At 36.8% G+C, this 21,948-nt stretch overlaps 1 long non-coding RNA gene across 1 annotated transcript; it reads right to left on the reverse strand.

Annotated features, from left to right (window-relative positions):
- Positions 1 to 19,030: 19,030 nt before the first annotated feature.
- LOC141632780 (uncharacterized) lies at positions 19,031 to 19,707 on the reverse strand. The gene is made up of 3 exons (XR_012537826.1): positions 19,619 to 19,707; positions 19,437 to 19,495; positions 19,031 to 19,098 (listed from the first exon to the last, which is right to left on the reverse strand). It is a non-coding gene; the product is annotated as an uncharacterized LOC141632780 (long non-coding RNA).
- Between the last annotated feature and the right edge of the window lie 2,241 nt (positions 19,708 to 21,948).

Consider the following 21,948-nt stretch of genomic DNA (forward strand, 5'->3'; position numbering starts at 1 on the left):
ATACTGCGATACGTATTTTGCCGGATACGAGTAGGACAAGTCTTGAGTAACATAGCACCCATATAAGCATAATTAGAATAAATGCACAATAAAATTCCATAGCTAGCAGCATCTAATCGAATATATACACTCAGTCCACAGATAGAAAAACATAACTAAGACTCAGACGGTACACAAAACTCTAATAAGCAATTAAAACCACGACCAGAAAATGGGAGTTTGATGATCATACCAGCTCCTCATTAAACTTTTTGCCAAACATCACTTTGAAGAATGAGCACAAAATGGGATACGGATCAAGCTTCGCCCTGTGAAGCGAAAAACTCCCGAGTGCACTCAAAGACACGCCCGCCTTGTGAAGCGAAAAACAGTTCCGACGGTGCTTCATTATGCTCAATAAAAAATTAAACCTCCATCAAAACAAAATAATAAGGAATGTAAGCACAAAGATAGTGATGAAGACGAGTTTAATCGGAGAAGACGGAAGGAAAAGTACGGATAATTTGAAAGCATAAACTATTGAATCGAAACTACCTGAATTAATGGCGGATGACGATTGACAAAGTGAAACTCACTATTAATGGCGATCGAAAGCTCACCTTTCTTATCTATTTAACTACCTGAGTTAATGTCGGAGAAGTGATACAAACATTATTCTGACGAAATCCAGTACATTAAACACAAAATCGAATGACGAAATCAATCGAAAAACCGATTAAAATCATAATAAAATAAGAGATAGAAATTAACTTACTTTACGACCTTGCAGACCGCCATTATTGCAAAGAGGAGCGATGTAACGCCTCAAAAATTGCTACGGATTAAGGAGTTATGGATTGATTAACCGGCGAATTGATGATGATCAGTAAATTAGAACAAAATATGAGAAGAATTGGGGAAAATTAAAGAATTAGGTCATAATCATATAGTGGATGAAACTGAGATTAATACGACAATAACTAAGTTAAGGAGGATAATGGCGGATGAAAAGCTTAGTAGTAATGGCGGTCGAAGCTCGGCGTTAATGGCGAGTGACGAGATGAAGATGATGGAGTTGAGTGAAAATGAGTTGAAGAGAGAGAAAGAGACGCAAAAAATGAATTGATTAAATGATATAGGGGGATAATATGAGGGGACACGTGGCATTATCTAGTGAGTCTATAATTATTAGATCCGACGGTTTAGGATGGGTACAATTTCACTCACCCTAAGAAGGGTGCCTCACATGATTCAATTTCTATATATATATATATATATATATATATATATATATATATATATATATATATATATATATATTTAGGATCCGGTGAGAACGAACACTCGGTGAGAACGAAGTATCCAAACCATTAATAATTGCTTAATACACGACACTATCAGCCCATTTCATGACACTGCCAACCCCAATATTACAAGATTTTACCCAAAGGCCCAAATCCAAATCCCATTTATCCCAATCTACCACCACTAGAATCCAGCGACCACCAGAATCCGGCGACCAACACATTCACGCCAAAACTGATTTCATCTATTGACAAGACGCTTAGGGAGGGACAACCACCGTCGCCGCACCTACCACACATTTATTTTACTCAATTCTCGTTGTCACATCGGCGCACCTGTGGCGAAGAAATCACCGGCAAACTCCTGTAAAACGCCGGTGATATCGACCAGTGACACGTGCGCACAATTTCTCCTTTATCCTCGTTGGTGACACATCATCCCTGATTTAGCGCCCTCAATATTCTTCTCTAATTCATTTGCATCATTGGAGCTCCGATCATCTCTCACGTCGCGGTGCCACCAAACTATCAATAATCTCCGCTTGAGCCGCCGCTAATGGTGTTTGATGGAATTGTGTTACCGTGATAACATCATCGGAGATGTTATCAAGCCATTTTCACTTCAGACTTTCCGATAACATCGTCGGCGAGTTGTTCACTTGTTCCCCATCTATTTCAATGTATCTACTGTAATATTTGATGTATCTAGCCAATGTTTTAATGTATCTATAATAGATACACAAAATTTATTATTAGGTACATTAAAATTGGTTTTAGATACATCAATTAACAAACCAGATACATTAATTTTGTTTAGCTCCGACGGCGTTGGAGCCGGTAAAATGTTACTGTGTTGGCTGAGGATCTCGTCGGTGAAAGGTTGACGAGGACGATGGTTCAATTTATTTTCAGATCTCATAGAGTTCATGTCGTTGTCGACATAGGTATGGTGGCGGTTGTGGGTTGATATGTTGTTTTTGGAGGTCGTGGCAGTGGTTGGTGCGCGACTTCATGTGAGGGAAGTTGGAAAATAAGTGTAGCTGATTGTGAATAGGTGTGTGACGATGGTGGTCGGCTTATCACCGGCGTTAGGAAGTTGATTATGTTTTGCCGGCGTGATTTGGTGATCGACGGCGATGAGTGATGATGAGGTGGTCATGGGTGAGTGGTAATTGGGAATGACGATGTCGGTTAGATGATGGGTGAAAATGTAAGTTTGGGTCTTATTTGTAGTGGCAGTATAACACGCGAGTGTTAATTAAGGTGGTATAGTTAGTTCGTTCTCACGGAGTGTTCGTTCTCACCAGATCTCACCTCTCTCTCTCTCTCTCTCTATATATATATATATATATATATATATATATATATGATGGATTGGAAATTTTAACTATGGTTGCGTGTTTATATATTATCATAAGTAATTGGGGAAATAAGCGTAAAGAGCCGATAATTCTAACATTATCAATTTTCATTTAGTCATTTAATTTTAGCCTCATCATCGGGTACCCATAAGGCTAGTAGACAACTTTGAGGTGTCTACAGCCATGTAATGTATAGATGAGTTTAGTGGTGATAAAAGGAACTTTGGAGGATTCCCCATTTGTGTAAAAAAATGATAGGCGGTGTGTTATGTAATTGGGGTAGGTGCGTGAATCATGGACGATGTTGTTGTGTGGGAATATTGAAGAGTTAACTAAGTGGATTACGTTGACGATTTTGACGTAAACCGTAGGTGGTGACGGGAATGATTGGAGGTATGAGAATTTGTATAGAGAGGAATTGCATGTGGGAGTAGTACCGATGTTAACGCTAGGGCAATAACCTATTATCAATAAGAGGAGATGGTGGTAATAGAGTGATATCTATAATAAGGATCTAGTACTAGCTGAATATTTTGTGGTATACTTCGTTTGTCAAGTTGTGCTATTGAGGTGTTATTAAGCATGAAACATAATGGAACTTAGTTATAGAATTAAGGATATAGTTGAGTGTTGATATCAGTAAAAATGTTGGTGGTGCTTACGGTATTACTAATTTAGGATGCCTGTGGTATAACTTTTCTGGAATGAATGGAGTCGTGAAATAAAATTGTAGTTGTGTATTTGTGTATATTTGTGAGCGAACTTTGATGGTACGAGTGTGAGCGAACTTTGGGGATCAAGTTCATTTTAAGGAGAGAAGAATGTAACATTTCATTTCATAAGATGTCCTTGCTTGTTGAATGGCACTACTATTGAGGTGTTGGTGAAACTGTGATGTTAGTATTGTGGAATGAATAATGATTGCGATAGGCTGAACGTGAGGATGGTTGTAATGCATGGGGGTCGGTGTTAGATTAGTGGATAATTATAGTGTTGGTGCTATGGGGCTTGATAGGTAGTACTAAGGGTATTGCGGTAGCGTGAGTCACGTGTGAGGTTGACCTTGTCCCTTGAGTTGGTGCTATGAGCTTTCCAGACCTCTTTTCGTGGTAGTGTTGCTTGGCATTGTTAAAGGAGAGAAAGGTAAGGGGTGTTTTGTGTAGGTCAGGTGTGAATTTCGGGGGCGATGTTTGTTATAAGGGGGGAAGATCATAATACCCCTGAGTTCTAGGGAGCACTCGGCCGAGTAAGGGATGGTAGTCGATCGAGTGGTCCACACTCGACCGAGTGTGGTGGACCGAGTGCGTTCTAGGTTTAACCCAGGTCCTGACTAGGTGGCACTCGGCCGAGTGGCTGGTGCACTCGGCCGAGTGTACGGGTTTAGAACTAGAATTCGCGAGTTGGGCTACGTGTTTTGGGCCTTGTTATATATATGCCTTGTTCAGCTTTCTTCTTCATTTTACAAACCCTAAATATTCCCAACTCCCTCTCAAACACCTAAAACCCCTCTGCAACATTCTCTAAAACCTTAGCTTTTGAGATCTACCTTATCTTGGAGGATTTGTGCACCAAGCTTCACACTTCCTTATTCTTTTCTAATTGTAAGTTGACATTCATCCATCTCTTTCATTTTTAGTGTTGACCCAAACCCTAGAATTTGGAGGTTATGTATTGTGGGCATTTAATTGGGTATTGGTAATTTTATATGGATATTAAGGGATTATAAGTATTATTGTTGTTGTAGAACATATTTGTGATAGTATTTCCCTAATTAATTGTAGGATGTAACTTCTTAGAGAAAGATTATTGTGCTTGATTGTGCTATTTAGAGGATTGCTAAAAGGTGGGGTTTCCCTATATGGTTTCAATAGTATGAATGCTTACATATGTCGTTATTGTTGTGGTTAGTCTCACATGATTGTTGTAAATTCATATTAACATGTTATTGTTTACATGTGTCTTAAAAGATTGTGGTAGTTGTTGGGATTGCATTAAAATATGTTGATGGGGGATTATTTCTTAAAGCATTATTGTACTTGTTGGAATTGCATTGTAACATGATAGTGGGTAATTGTCAGGGGTCTAATATTGATATTGGATTTTTATTATAACGTGAGAATGGGGAATTGTGCCTTAAAGAGGTAGAGTAATTATTGCTACATACATTCATGGTGTAATGAGGTTCATGTTGTTTTGATGGTTTCTTACTTGTCATATTGTGATGCATATTGATTACATGTGATTGTTGGTGGAGCTTGGAGGTTGTGGTGGAGATGTGTGTGTGTGTGGTTGTTGAGGAGCCGTAAGGCAGTTCGGGTGACCGTTTACGCTTAAGTAGCTCCTTGGAGTTTCCCACTCCGAGGAGGATGTGCACGTTAATGGCTTGAGGACAGAGGGATTCGGGTGTGTCCCGAATCTGGCAGGGGTCCGGTTAGCGCCCGGGCTCGGCTCTTCGGGTGCGTCTCGTGTATCTTTTTACAGACTACTATTCTGGGTTGTTTGGTACTTTCGGTGCGTCCCAGGTACCAGTGAAGTGGTTGTGGAGTTGTGGCCGGAGGAGACTTATGATCCAGGTGCATTTCATTCGTTGTATTGCATTGTTCTCATATCATGTCATGAGCAGTTGTATTATTGTAACTGACGTGTGTTGGTTATGCGCAAACTGTCACCTTCTTTAATTGGAATGGCCTGTGATAAACCATATGATATTTTCGGTCATATGGGGAGCGGTTTGAGTACATGTTTCACTTGGTAATGAGCGGGACACGTGTAACAACTCCTTCTTATCCGTCCAAGGTAATCGGGAGATGTCACCATCTCGGTTTCCCGAGGCAGTGAATCGAAACTTCAATTAAGAAACATTTTAAATAAATAACATGTTAACTGAATTACATATTGAGTAAATGAATGATAAATGTGATATATACATTATACAACTCAAATAAGGTCTATGTCAACTACCATATGACTATGCAACTCGACTTCAACTTCTTTCTCGGCCCGTCTCCCGCTAAATACCAAATTCAAACCTAAACTCAAAATGCTCCCTGTATGATCAGAAATATCATATGGTTCATCACAGGCCACCCCATTTAAAGCAGGCGATAGTTAGACACAACCAACATACGTTAGTTTTGATAATACAAACACTCAAGACAAGGCATGAAAACATGAATATGATATGAAATGAAATGATGAAACACATAAGGCACAATCTCCATCATCGTACATATCCCGATGATGGCACCGCGGTACCTCTCACCAAACAGCCGTACCATAGTCCGTAAAAAAGTTACTCGGGACACGCCCGTGGTACCGAGCCCGAGCGCTAACAAGACACCTGCCAGGCGTCGTGATACCACACGAGCCCTTCCATAGTCAAATCGTAAACGTCACTACTACAAATCCAGGCAACTACAACGCCCCTTAAATAATGCTTATCCACGAAAATCACCATAAGACGTTGTAGAACGGATGGCGCGAATTTTACTAAAATTAATTATAACGGTTATGGTTCCATAACCGTTGTTATAGGTTTTAACAACGGGTCAAACATGCACAACCGTTGTTAATAATTTGGCGCAAAATTGGCGCAAAGTTAGTGAAAAGTAATTACAACGGTTATGTTGGAGCTGGTGTCCTCCACAAATTAGTGTGATAACATTTGTAAATCTCTTACAGGTTCACAAGGGTATACTTCGTATATTTAATCAGTTGATTAACGTTTACCTAATAACGGTTGGCTTGCTAGAAAGTTTGACGTTATTATCATACAGATGGCGGTGATCAACTGGTCTCTAAAGGTCACACCTATAGGACGTGTTTGAGAAATGTGGTTATAGAAATATAATTACATTGATGCCCAAAATGACTAAAAAGTTAGTCAATTTGTTGATGAGATAATTATTTAATGAAAATTAAATAATATTAAGTTGAGATGAATTAACTGTCAATTCGTAAATTAAATATAATAAGTTATATTTAAATTAAATATATATAAGGTTAGTTTGGACGAATTAATCTGTTAATTCGTAGTTAAATATAATCAGTTGTATTTAATATCAACAAGTTGAATGTGTTATAGTGGTAATAGTGAGGGTACACAAGCCAAGAGGTCATGGGTTCGATCCTCACTAGATGACAATTTAACACACTTTATATATTTTTGGAAAGACCAAAATAAGGAAAAAAATACTCCTTATTTCGGTTCACTTGGCCGAAATTAGGGAAAGTTTTTCTTTTCCTAATTGACTCCAAGTTTCGGTCTGTATAAAAAGAAAGGTAGAGAATTATTTCTACCCTAATGCTTTTTCTTGACCTTGCCTCCTCTTTCTCATCACAAGAAGACAAAGACAATTAAATTTTACAGAAAATTTTAGATTGATTTCTAGCATAATCAAAGGGCATATCTCAGATCGTCTTGGGTGCAACTAATAGGCGAATATCAATTTTGATATTGTTCTTAGGCCATATTTGCTAGGACCAAAGGTTATTTCTGAATCCTTGACTCTTGTTTATGTATTTTATTTTATGACCATTGATCATCTTTATTAAATCGTTATAATCCTTCTAGTTTAAGGGAAGTATACAGATTTATTTCCCACAAGTGGTATCAGAGCACTAGGCCACGTTTTTGATTTTGATGATTTTCATAAAAATTGTATGTAAACAATAACCTTATTCTCGAAAAATTAGGGTTTCGTTTTTTTTTTCGGCTAAAAAAAAAATAGGGTTTCGTTTTTTTTTTCGGCTAAAAAAAAAAAAAAAAAAAAATTTTTGGCCGAGTTTTTTATCTTTCGGCCTGTTTTTTTGTTCTTTCGTTTTTCCTTTTGTTTGATGATTTATATCCAATTTCTTTAGATCATATCATTGTTTTAATCGATTAAAATTATCATATGAGAATTGGTAGATTTTGATTTAATGCAGATTAAGTTAAAATAAATATAGTATCATCATGTCATTGATACAAGAACTTGTTTTTGTTATATAGTTTTAGCATATAAGATTAATCATGATTGTTATTTCATTTCCTAAACCATGTTCTATTAGCAACTATAAACCTTGTTCTTCATCAATTTTTGTATTAGGGCTTTTTCCCGCAAAAGGAAAATAATTTTGACGGCTCATTTTTTTTTTTAGGTATGCCGTGAAAAAAAAACGTTTTTAGGTTATTTTTTTTTCTCTATTACCGAATTAGAAAAAAAAGAAAAAAAGGAAAGTTTTTTTTTCCGGAAAAAATTATGGAAGTTTTTTTTTTCTTAATTGCTGAATAAAAAAAGGGGAAGGGGTTGTTTTTTTTATGATCAGCCGTGTAGTAGCTGTTAAAAATATAAAAAAAAAAATTTGTTTATTTTTTTCAGCCGAACCAATTTTAATTGGTTTTTATTTTTTTTATTTTTGGCCAATTAGTTATTGTGAATCGGTTCACAATTTAAAGATACCGAGTTATTTTAAAGCGGTTTAAAATTTTGACGGATAGAATTCATATTACAAGTTTAATATGGGTTGAAATGAAATTAATGTGATTAAATTGCGGAATTGTCACTTAATTTAATTTAAATAGGTGGTTTGGATAAATTAATCAACATAATTAATGTATTGTATTATGTATGTTTAATTTATTTTAGTTGATGCTTTTAATTATGTTGAATGAATCGAATGAATGAATTTTATTTACGTATTTAATTTTGCAATCGGTTGTAATTTGTAATACTTAGTGTGGCCTTAGTCAATTATGTTTTCGTAATGAAGGAAACATGAATTTTATGTAATTATGAGATCTCGAATCTCCTTTATTTTAGTTTGGGGTTTTGAAATTAGAATGTAATTAATAGGTCAATTATGTAATTTTATTTATTGTAATTTCAAAGAAGACTAAAGATGAAGATTCAAGCTCACTCCCGCTACATGCATCAAGATGGAACATCAAGACAAGCTTCTCGGGTCCAAGGATGGATTCCAAACTTGTATTTATTGTTCATTTTGATAGGATAGGCCACACTTGAACTTTTACTGTTTTTTTTACGTTTTTCATTTTATTGCTTGTCATTCACTTGCTAGTAATTGCATCATATTCCGCCTAAAACCAAACCCCCTACTACTAAAATGCATGAAAATTGACTCATATAGTTGTATGTTAGTTTTCATGGACATGCAGATGTCACAGTCTATAAGCCATCACTTTAGTTTAAATCATTCTCGCATGCTAGATTATAGTTCACTTAAAATGAATTAAAAATAGTTGATGGAATCTTCCTCTAAAACGGAAATTGAGATTAGTCTTTATAAGGGCAAACATCTATGAGTCCCTTCTTCGTCGGTAGGCCTAATATGACCCCTTCTACGTTGGGTAAGTAGTTGTGTTGACTTAGTTTACCTCAACATCATAGTCCGAAGAGTTTCTCGTGATTATGATGGACTAAAGATAGAATTTAAAGAAATTTATCGACCAAGAATTCTAACGGTAGAATTAGCTAAAAGGTTAGCTTATCAATTTGCAGAGAATTGAGTCTTGGGGTCATTTATATAATTCTTCAGGGAGGTCAATTGTATAAATGTTTTGAGTCTTCGCGTTATGACATTAGTTCATTAGACTTAAAATCAAAACGATGCACATGCTTATTATTTTATTCTTCTTTCGCAGTGTAGAACACGTTTATTATCGATAATACTGTTACAACAAATGGCTGGAAATAACGCAATCCCAATGCCTAGTGCCACACTAGATCGTTCGTCCTGACTAAAAATGTTTATGGACCAAATGAATCACCACTCGATCAAGAATGATGGGTCAAATTTTTAGGATGGGAGGCGGCACTACGGAATGCTTTGCCATTGCGACGGTAAGCTCGGGTATTTAATCGAGCCAATACCGGTCAACCCATGCCCAAATGCAGGAGTCAACGAATCACTCGCTTATAGTGATTTCGTTATGGAAGCGGGTGCGATAAAGAACGTACTCATCTTTGCAATGGAAACCAATTTGCAGAGACGCTTCATTGCCCAAGGTGCAAACAAGATTTTCACCACGCTCACTAACGAGTTCTCAAAGGCACCGAAAATCGTTACATATGAGCATACCTGTCGCTTCTTTGATGCGAAACTCCAGAAGGGCTAACCGGTTAGCCCACACATTCTTCACATGATTGAGAATGTCGGGAAGCTGGAGGCACTGAATTGTAAAACCAGTGAGAGCATTGTCATTGACCGAATGCTTCATTCTCTTCATGATGGTTTTGCCCTTTTCAGGGCGAACTACTATATGAACGACTTGAAAAAGAGTCCTCATGAGTTACACTCCCTTCTCGTACAGACCGAGAAGGATATGAAATTGAGTGGGAGCGTGAAGCAGGATGTTCTCACGATTTACAACAAAGGTAAGGGTAAGGGCAAAGCACATGGCGACCTAGCTGTAGGTAAGCCAAAGTTTTAGTAGCCAGGAAACGGTAAGAGTGCGCCTGGTGAGAATAGTGGCTCACAGGGCAAGGCAAAGAGCAAGGGCGGTGACATACAGTGCCACCATTGTCACAAGACTGGACATTGGAGAGGAACTGCCCGTCTACTGTGAGGACATTAAGGCAGGCCGCGTCGTTCCTGTTGGTATGTCATCTTATATTCATATGATTGAGATTAACCATGCAAGTTTCGGAAATTGGGTACTAGATACTGGTTCTGGATCTCATCTGTGTAATCATTCGTAGGGCCTAAAGAACATCATACCTCTCGAAAAAGGTGATGTGGACCTGCGAGTCGGGAATGGAGCACGAGTTGCTGCTGCCTCGAAGGGAACATATGTCATCCAACTCCCCAGTGGTTTTGAGTTATTTTTAAATAACTGTTACTATGTACCCAATTTATCTAAGAACATTATTTCTGTTTCCGTACTTGTTAAAGACGGCTTTACATTTTCAATAAAGGATAATAGTTGTATGTTCTCTTTTAATGAAATGATTTATGGCAAAGCAGTTTCCATGAATGGAATTTATATCTTAGATCAAACCACGGAAGTATTACACATGAATAATAAGAAATTAAAGGTTGGTGACAAAGATCAAACCTATCTATGGCATTGTCGAATGGGACACATAAATGAGAAACGCGTGAAGAAACTCGTCGATAATAGGACTATTCCCACATTCGGTTTTTCTACATATGGCACGTGTGAATCACGTCTCATTGGCAATATGACTCGAATTTCCTTCAAAGGTGTTGGAATGCGCGCTAGTGACCTATTAGGACTCATACATACAGACGTATGTGGACCTATGTCAATTACCGCTAGAGATGGCTATAGATATTTTATAACTTTCACGGACGATTTGAGTAGATACGGATATGTCTACTTAATGAAGCATAAAAGTGAGTCCTTTGAAAAATTCAAAGAATACCAGAATAGGGTACAGAACCAACTGGGTAGAAAGATTAAAGCACTCCGTTCAGATCGGGGTGACGAATATCTTTCAAATGAGTTTGATCAACATCTAAAAGACTGTGGAATCGCTCTCTGATTAACTCCACCGGAACACCTCAATTAAATGGTGTGTCCGAACAGAGAAATCGAACCTTACTTGATATGGTTCGATCCATGATGAGTCACACAGAGTGCCTGAATCATTATGGGGTTATGCTCTTTTGTCACCGCTCTTATACTTAACCGAAGTCCGTCTAAAGTCAATCGACAAGACTCCATATGAAATGTGGAAGGGAACGGTACCTAACTTGTCCTTTATTCGGGTTTGGGGCTGCGAGGCTTATGTCAAGTAGAGACACGAGGATAAGCTCGGCCCGCGATCGGTCAATACATAATTTATAGGTTATCCAAAAGGAACATTTGGTCATTACTTCTACTCGCCTACCGAACATCGAGTTTTTGTTGCGGCTAGTGCGACGTTCTTAGAGAAAGAATTTCTCTAGAACAAGTCGAGTAATAGAACCTTCGAGCTGTCGGAGATTCCAGAACCAACAACCGAGGAACAGATGGAGGAAGCTGTACCTCCAACTGATGATACGGTTAATATTCCTGAGGAACCTAGGAGGTCGGGTAGAGTCTCTCATCCTCCGGACAGATACATTGGTATGGTCGAGGAGAATGACGTTTTACTTCTAGAAAGTAATGAACCCGCTACCTATAAAGGTGATATGGCCTGTTCCGACTCAAAGTTATGGCTTGAAGCCATGCAATCCGAGATGGACTCCATGTATGAGAATAACGTATGGGATCTAGTTGATTTACCTAATAAGGTAAAACCTCTACAGTGCAAATGGCTTTACAAAATAAAGCGTTCTGTAGACGCGCAACCAGATATCTATAAGGCACGACTTGTGGCAAAAGGTTTCACTCAAGTGCAAGGATTGCATTATGATGAGATTTTTGCACCTGTAGTCATGCTATGTTCCATTCGGATAATCTTAGCGATTGGCGCATTTCATGATTATGAGATTTGGCAAATGGATGTGAAAACCGCCTTCTTAAACGGTTATTTGGAGGAAGAGTTGTACATGGTGCAACCCAAAGGTTTCATAGATCCTAAACATCCTAAGAAGGTATGCAAGCTGAAGCGTTCCATTTATGGACTTAAGCAAGCTTCTCAGAGTTGGAATCATCGTTTCGACCAAGTGATAAAAGAGTATGGTTTCACTCGATCGGTCAAAGAACCATGCTTATATATCAAGTCGAGTGGGAGTAAGATTTTGTTCTTAATATTGTATGTCGATGACATACTCTTGACAGGGAATGACATTCCTCTCCTATCTTCGGTTAAAGAATGGTTGAAGAATCATTTATAGATGAAAGATCTGGGTGAGGCACAACGCATTTTGGGAATCCGTATCTACCGAGATCTATCACGAAGGACGTTATCACTTAGTCAGGAGTCTTATTTGGATAAGGTTCTTAAGAGGTTCAGCATGACCAACTCCAAGAAGGGGAACCTTCCTATGACGACTGGGATGCAGTTGAGCAAGTCTCGATCACCCACGACGCCCGAAGGATTGAGCGCATGAGTCGTGTTCCTTATGCATCTGCAATAGGATCGATCATGTATGCCATGATATGCACACGTCCAGACGTGGCATATGCATTGAGTATGACGAGTCGGTACCAAAAGACTCCAGGTGAAACACACTGGATAGCTGTTAAAAATATCCTCATATACCTACGGAGGACTAAGGATTGGGTATTGACTTATGGAGGAGATACTAAGCTATGCGCAATCGGTTACGCAGAGGCTAGCTTCCAAACGGATCGAGATGATTAGAAATCTCATTCTAGATTCATTCTTACTCTTAATGGTGCTGCGGTTAGCTGAAATAGTTCTAAACAGGAAGTTGTAGCAGATTCTACTACTGAGCCATAGAAATATGATAAGCAAGGAGGGCACGTTTTCTCCATGAGAATTAAACGTGTACTTGAGTTATAGTAGTTGATTATGAATTCGGTACGTTATCTTTTTCATATACTATAATTTCATCGTTTTATATATAATATTTTGTTTTTTCATGTGGATTGTACTGACAACATTGAACGCCACAAAGTGAACTGAATTACATTGTATTTGTTTTGGTCCGTAATCGCCAATGTGAGCTGATAACTCCGGCTATTATATTGTGCAGTCGATTGATGGTGGGTTCAACGAGCCATAAGTTAAACGGTTGACTAATCGACCACAGATACGAGATTATGACGATACCTCGTAGGACAACTTTTTGTGACAACGTAATGGAGTCCTAAATGTTTAAAAACATTCGGTGCCAGGTTGTGGATAGGACATCCATTGTGTTCCTAGAGTCGATTCTTTTGACTATCAACTGTCTCGTGAGATTAAGGCAGTTTTTGGGTGACTTTGGTTTCTTTCTCGCGGTCTACCGTAACTGGGGCTAAGTAGATTTTTTCTGGGTCATTTCATACTGTGCTTACATCTGCAGGATTCGAGTTGAAGAAAATATCCAACCCTTATCAGGTATAGTTATTTCTCGGGGCCACTCGAGGAGTTGTAATTGAAATGCATGGCCATGCTCGAATGTTGATTCGTTTATCAGTTAAGTTACTCTCTAGTCGGGAAAACCACTCTTGATACTGATCGCTTGTAAAATACGACCTTTGTGAATTCGGATTTGCAAATTGTTTTACATTGAGGGGGAGAAATTTTATAGGATATGAGAATTGGTTATCGCACATACACTTGTGAGGACAAGTGGGAGTTTGTTGGAGCTGGTGTCTTCCACAAATTAGTGTGATAACATTTGTAAATCTCTTACAGGTTCACAAGGGTATACTTCGTATATTTAATCAGTTGATTAATGTTTACCTAATAACGGTTGGCTTGCTAGAAAGTTTGACGTTATTATCATACAGATGGCGGTGATCAACTAGTCCCTAAAGGTCACACCTATAGGACGTGTTTGAGAAATGTGGTTATAGAAATATAATTACATTGATGCCCAAAATGACTAAAAAGTTAGTCAATGTGTTGATGAGATAATTATTTAATGAAAATTAAATAATATTAAGTTGAGACGAATTAACTGTCAATTCGTAAATTAAATATAATAAGTTATATTTAAATTAAATATATATAAGGTTAGTTTGGACGAATTAATCTTAATTAATTAAGTAATTAAATATAATCAGTTGTATTTAATATCAACAAGTTGAATGTGACATAGTGGTAATAGTGAGGGTACACAAGCCAAGAGGTCATGGGTTCGATCCTCACTAGATGACAATTTAACACACTTTATATATTTTTGGAAAGACCAAAATAAGGAAAAAAAATACTCCTTATTTCGGTTCACTTGGCCGAAATTAGGGAAAGTTTTTCTTTTCCTAATTGACTGCAAGTTTCGGTCTGTATAAAAAGAAAGGTAGAGAATTATTTCTACCCTAATGCTTTTTCTTGACCTTGCCTCCTCTTTCTCATCACAAGAACAGAAAGACAATTAAATTTTACAGACAATTTTAGATTGATTTCTAGCATAATCAAACGGCATATCTCAGATCGTCTTGGGTGCAACTAATAGCTGAATATCAATATTGATATTGTTTTAAGGCCATATTTGCTAGGACCAAAGGTTATTTCTGAATCCTTTACTCTTGTTTATGTATTTTATTTTATGACCATTGATCATCTTTATTAAATCGTTATAATCCTTCTAGTTTATGGGAAGTATACAGATTTATTTCCCACAGGTTATTTATAAACTCGTTGTTAATACTTTTTAACAACGGTTTACTATGAACCAATTGTTAATATATTCTGTGATGACAACAGGTTTTTGTTTAACAACTGTTGTCAATACTTTCCATACTATAAACCACACAAACACAGATCAGCTACAGCCACAAAACACAAACCTAACACAAACACAAACACAAACACAAACACAAACCCAAACACAAACACAAACACAAACACACTTTCTCATCGTCTCTTTCTCTCTTCCTCATCGTCGCTTTATCATCTCACCGTCACTATTGGTTTCATCGTCTCTTACTTTCTCTAATTATCATGTAAATATGCATGATTTAATTTAGGTTTTGTCATCCCAGTCATTATTTTCTTTCTCTAATTATTTCATTTGCATGTGTTTTTATCGATCATTATGTTCTTTCACTAAGTATTATTCGCTTAATTAGTTTTGTCACTGTTGTTTTATTGCGTTTATTAGCTTGTAAAACAAATTAAATAAAATAAAACAAAGAAGAAGCAAGATGATAGAGAGGAATGCATGATAAACTTAATATATATATATATATATATATATATATATATATATATATATATATACAGCGGGGATCCGGTGAGTCCGGGGTTTTAAATGAGTCCGTCCTACCATTTTAGACCGTAGGATCTAATAGCATAGACGCGCCAGATTGCGCCACGTCGCTCAATTTATCAAAACAGTATTCCCCGATATCGCCCCATTCGTGCTTCATTTCTGCTTCTCTCTCAACTCCCCCCCCCCCTCTCTCTCTCTCTCTCTCTCTCTCTCTATTAACATCCCCAAATCATTGGGAAAAAAATCCTAGAAAATTCCAAAATTATATCGATTAACATCCTCAAATCATTGAAAAAAAACATCAAAAATTACAATTTCAATCCCAAAATTGAAGGAGCAATTTAGCGATGCAATTGAAACATCAATAATATCATGAATTGGGGCATAAAGCTGTAGATTTAAGCGGAAGATCAACAAATCGGTAAGAAAATTCAATCTATAGAATGCAGATTTTGTTTATCAACTGATATTTTATTGATTATTTCATATGAATCTTTATGTAAAGTTGAGCATTTATTTGTTTCTTGAGTCTCTGAATTTAGGAACCTTGATTTTTGTAGTACAAACAATATGTAGTATCATTCATTGTGACGGTGATTGATTTCCTTATTTAAAGAATAAGTTTAAGATTTGCTTTGATAACTTCATTTTGATTTAAAACTAGGTAGAATTTAGAAACCTTGATTTTTGCATTGATAACTTCCTCATAAACTAGTGTCGAAAGCCCCTGATAGGCGAGTAGCTTGAACTCAGGGGTTTCATTTTCGTAACAGCTACTTATTATTACTGCTATAATACACATTAGTTGCTAGTCTATCCATTTTTTTAACATTGTAACACTAGTTAACTATTACACTAACACTTATTAGGGACTATTGTAACACATTCTCTTACTGACCCATAATTTATTAAGTATTGTCTTTGTAACACAATTATTTGTAACACATTTATGTTCGCTATTAGCTATTATTGTAACACATTTGTGGTTATTGTAACACATTTATGTTCGCTAGAATCTATGAGTATCGTCTTTGTAAAATACAATTATTCCTCATTCTTACACACATGTACGATTAATGTGACACATTTTTGCTGTCATTGTAGTATATATTTGTTGATATAGTACTATAACTGTACAACACAGATAAAGTTAGAGCAGGGCTAGATGTGGCTCAAGTGTGGCATGCTCGAGAAAAGACTTTAGGGTACACAGTTGACAAGGATGGCCATATATTTCCGACAAATATGGTCCGATGGTCATGCCTTGACACTTGTCCAACTTGAATTCCTTGTAAGTTCCCGACCCCTCAATTTTGTTTTCCGACTGAAAACTAAGTAACTGGCTCACTGGCTGGCTTGGAGTTTAATAAACTTGGTTTTAAGTTTAGCCTCGGCTTCATTTTGAATATCCTTAAATTCTTAAATGTAATTCCACTTCATTGATATCAAAATTTGTAGGATTATGTTCTGTTTAGTCAATCCGTGAATCCATGACGCTAGAAGAATTGATAACAACTCTAGGCTGATATGACTGACATGATAAAAAGCAAGCAGCGACAAACTGCGTTACCTCATTGCAGACCCTAATCATGATTGATACCTCAGCCACCCTTCACTGTTTAATACTATGCTTCCAATTATGCTATGTGATATATTATTCTTCACTGAAATATGTTAATGAGGGAAATGCTACCAAGTGTTCAAACCATAATGAAAATATTAAATAAATTTGGTAGAAAAGGAGTGACAGCGTCTTTGTGCTCCTAACACAGAGGGTAAGTGATTTAGTTTTAATTGTTTTTAAAAGCCAAGTAGCTCAAATGGTAGAGCATTGTGTAATGCACAAGATGTGGGTTCAACTCCCATGTTGGCTATTGAATATTAATGTTACAATAAAGACTAGCTTGTATTACTCTCAGGACAAACTATTGTTACATTAAAGAGTAACTTGTGTTACTCTAAGGACATACCAATGTTAGAATAAAGACTAGCTTGTGTTACAAACAAATGTTACACTTGAGTTTAATGATATTTTGTTCGTCAACAGTTTGGTAATGGCTTATCATTAGATACTGTATTTTTTATGTCAGCAATTTGCAAAGGTTCTAGTCACTAGATTGTTACAATCAAACCGTTATTGTAACACAATAATAGTGCAAGTATAGTGTTATATTAATGGTGCGATTGTAAAGTGTTACAGAGTGCTATAATAATATAAGTGTACTTTGTTATAATAATGGCGTAGTGTTGTTACAATTATCTTACAATCGTGTTACGACAATGGGAAGTCGTAGCTGATTACTCAAATGCAAATTAGCAACAATCAACATTCCTCTAATAAATAAAATAAATGTTACAGTAAAATCATGAACATAGAAACAACCTATGTGGGATTCGAACCCACATCATTCGCACAATTGTGCGATGCTCTGCCAGTTGAGCTAATAGATTTATAGTTTATAATGATTAATCACCAATAAGACCAAAATACATTCTTAAGTTCACCAAAATCCAGTCAAGTATTGGGCCGAAAGCCCCCCCTCTCGTGCTTATGGAATTGATTGAAGTGAAAACTAGGCTCGCGAGGATCGAATGTTTCGGTGCTACTAGCTTGATCAAGGCGTCGCCGATGCATATATGGTTCATCACCGAGTTGTCTGGCTCTCTAACTCCAAACTTAAATGCTTGAGAAGATCAATAAAAAGGAAAGCTTCAGGTTACAACTCTTTCAAAAATTACAGGCAGGAAGTCGTGTATTATAGAACAAATATGGCATCAATAAAGTAATGGCTACTCTGTCAGCAGAACCAAACATGACTTGCTTCTGTTGACATAGAATATTTGTCACCTCACAAGGGAAGGAATAAGAGATCAAAGATACCCACATATGCCAATTATCAAACACGTAAGTTGGTCACACAGCCACAAACAAGTAAGCAACTGCTCAAGTGATAAAAAAGGATGATTAAGTACTCCCTCTCGCCAGTGGATACCAAAGACTAGTTCATCTACTCACTACTCATCCCTGAATTCATTCATCTGTTTGTTCAACATTCTTATATCGTTACAATAACATACTTAAACCTTTATAATAACACACATACACCATTAGAGTAACAGAACACCATTATTCCATTATTGCAATTCGTCATTGAGTAACACCCTTATTTCGTTACAATAACACACTTAAACCATTATAATAACACACATATACCATTAGAGTAACAGAACACCATTCTTCCATTATTGCAATTCGTCATTGAGTAACACACTTATTTCGTTACAATAACACACTTAAACCATTATAATAACACACATATACCATTAGAGTAACAGAACACCATTCTTCCATTATGGCAATTCGTCATTGAGTAACACACTTATTTCGTTACAATAACACACTTAAACCATTATAATAACACACATATATCATTAGAGTAGCAGAAAGAGTTACGAATTGCTAAACGCAGGCTTTGTTAGATGAAGTAATCGGAAGTGACAAACGATTGTTATTGTGAGAAATGTGTACGGATTATTATTGTATTTAGTAGTATGTAGGCAGTAAACAAAATCAAAGTGAAATAGAAAAATATTGTAATACCTGTACGCATATTATTATCGCTTTCTCCTTGCTTAATTGCGCCATCACTCTGAATCATTTTCCAGTTGAAAATCATCTAAAAGCAAGAAAGAATTGAGAAGAAACACAATAAGTTAATGTTAAAATGAATCAAGCTAAATCTAGAATTGCAAAAAACAGACAAATTGTTCGAATTGAATAAGAAGAATCACGAATTTGTTTTCATAAAACGAATTTATTAAACTAAAAATAAGGAATTCACAAAAGAAAGTGAAAAATTGTGAAGCACGTCGAAATTAGGTACCGATTGAAACGAAACGCTGCAGAGATTAGGACGAAACCTGGAGAATCGTAACACGCGCGAATCGAAAGCTTGATTCGATGAAAGCGAAACTGAAGATGAATATCGATTGTAGAAAAAAGAGCAGAAAATACCTAAATCGAAAGGAGTCACATAGACGATTGTAGATGACGATGAAGATCAGCTTAAGCACCTGTACACAAATAAAACAGGAAATCGTGTATGAACAGTTAGAGTAATCGAAGAAGGAGAAGCAGAAAAATTGAAAATGAAAAAGAAGAATTAAACAAAATTGAAGATTATAAAGAGGATTCACCGGAAAATTGAAGAGCAACGTGAAGATTATGAGCAAGCTGAATAAAGAGGGATAAATTGGAAGACAGAGAAAGAAGAGAGAGAAAGTTTTTCTGATTATGAGTGAAGTTATGAAAGATGACGGGTTTATATGGCTTATAATTACAATCTAAATCCTAGATTAAATATGAGCCATCCGATTGAGATGATCAAACGGCTAGGAATGGTAGGACGGACTCACCCTAAGAAGGTAGACTCAATAGATCCTAACTCTATATATATATATATATATATATATATATATATATATATATATATATATATACACACATAAATTTAAAAACGAATTAAATTGATAAAAATGCAATTCTTAGATATGCATAGAGAGTTTAATTCTCTTCTATGATATCCATCTTCTCCTCCTTAGCTATTTGGAGGTTTCGTTCAAAGCGATTGCTATATCGTCATATAGCTGCAACAACTGCTGCTCTCTGTCAAGCCATTTTTTTGGCGTCCTTGAGTGCGATCCGAACGTCCTCAAGGTAGCTCCTGTACTTGTCCTCGATGTCCAGCAACCGGCGGATGAAAGTCCTGTTGTGCTCGGTCATAGTAACAGTCTTACAGATGGTATCATTCATTGTTGATGAAGTTTAGGGTCTGGAGTTTGTTTTAGCAGTTAGGGTTTGGAGATATATAGTGAGATAATGGAATGGTGGTTGAAATAATGCATGCATTTAAACTAAGTAACATATCTTTTGAATTGTTTTTTAATTAATATATGTTTAGGAAGTTGTGCCATCATATCTCTACTTCAAATCTTATAACCCTTCTCATTCCATATATTTTCCATTCATATGCAGGGATTGCAGTAATAATACATGCATCGGAATTATAACGGGCCGCCTTAATAATGCATGCATCTAGTAATATTTTTTTTTTTAAAAAAAAAAATAAACAACGGTTATTTAAAAACAACTCGTTGTCTTTAGTTATAACAACGGTTTTTTATACTGTAACCGTTGTTATAACTTTCCCACCAAAATTTAGTCACCCTTTCCAAAACGGTTTTTTCTACTTTAAACCGTTGTTAATAGTTTTCACAACGGGTTTCTTAGAAAAACCAACCGTTGTTTAAACCTACTACAATGGACGCTTTAACAACGTCCGCTTTTTTAAATAACAACAGTTTTTAACCGTTGTTATAGCCTGTATCTCTAGTAGTGCGTGCACGTCCCACTTGGAGTGGGAAACTCCAAGAGGTGACCCAAGCGTAATACGGTCTCCCAAGCCGCCTTATGCCTCCTCAACAACCGTATATATAATACCCGGATATTTTAGAGACTTAAAAAGGAACCTTGGGATGTGTGAGAGGACCCTTAGGCTGGACGTGAGACCATTCGTGAGTAAGATATAATGGCATAGTGGACAAAATATAACCTGTATAAAACCGAGTAAACAAAACTCGGTCGAGTACGAGTTGTACTTGACCATGTGGGTGGCACTCGGCTGAGTACAGCAGTACTCCACTAAGTTAGAGGCACTCGATCGAGTTCAGCCTGTCAGAAGGCAATATAAATTAGGACGGGATAAAATTTCACCCAATCCTAATTCATTTCTCCTCATCTCTCTTCCGTTCCAAATCGTCCCTTTTCTCTCTTAAAACCCTGCTAAACACCTCTCCATGGATGCTAAGCTTCGATTAGAATATTATACACCTTGTCCTTCTTTTTTCCACCTTGTAAGTAAGGATCTACCCTTGTTTAGTTTTCTTATGAACCCTAACTTTTGGGGGTTTTGTTGGGTGTACTAATTAGTAATTATTATGAGTAATATGGGTAATTAAAGGATAATATTAAGGGGTTTTGTAATGTGTAATACTATAGGACATTTTGTGATAGTTATCATACGATGTGCTTGTAGGACGAGACGGTTTATGAGACGGGATCTTGTTTGACTCGGTTGGATTATGGAGTATGCTAAAAGGTAGGGTTTTCCCTACTCAGTTTTCATTCGTACATGTAATTGTTGTGTCTTGTGTTTTAGGAATGAGTCTTGTTGGTCCTTATTATCATTTCATGTTGTCGGTCTTGGTTGTGTTGGATGATGTCCGTAGTTTGTAATGGCGTACTTATGGTTGTGTAGGAAACGGATAGCGGTACATGGGTGTGTATTTTGGTTAAGATATGTTTACCCTTGAGATGGTGTATGCCAATTTAGTGACGAGGTGTAGGAACCGACCTCACGCCTGAGATCGCTACTTGAAGGGTCCCTCACCTTCAAGAAGGGTGTGCACATTAATGGTCCGGGTTACCGAGTTCGCATTATGATGCAGACTCAAGTACTTTGTGTTAC

This window comes from Silene latifolia, chromosome Y, assembly GCF_048544455.1.
Source record: "Silene latifolia isolate original U9 population chromosome Y, ASM4854445v1, whole genome shotgun sequence".
In the NCBI taxonomy this organism is placed as follows: domain Eukaryota; kingdom Viridiplantae; phylum Streptophyta; class Magnoliopsida; order Caryophyllales; family Caryophyllaceae; genus Silene; species Silene latifolia.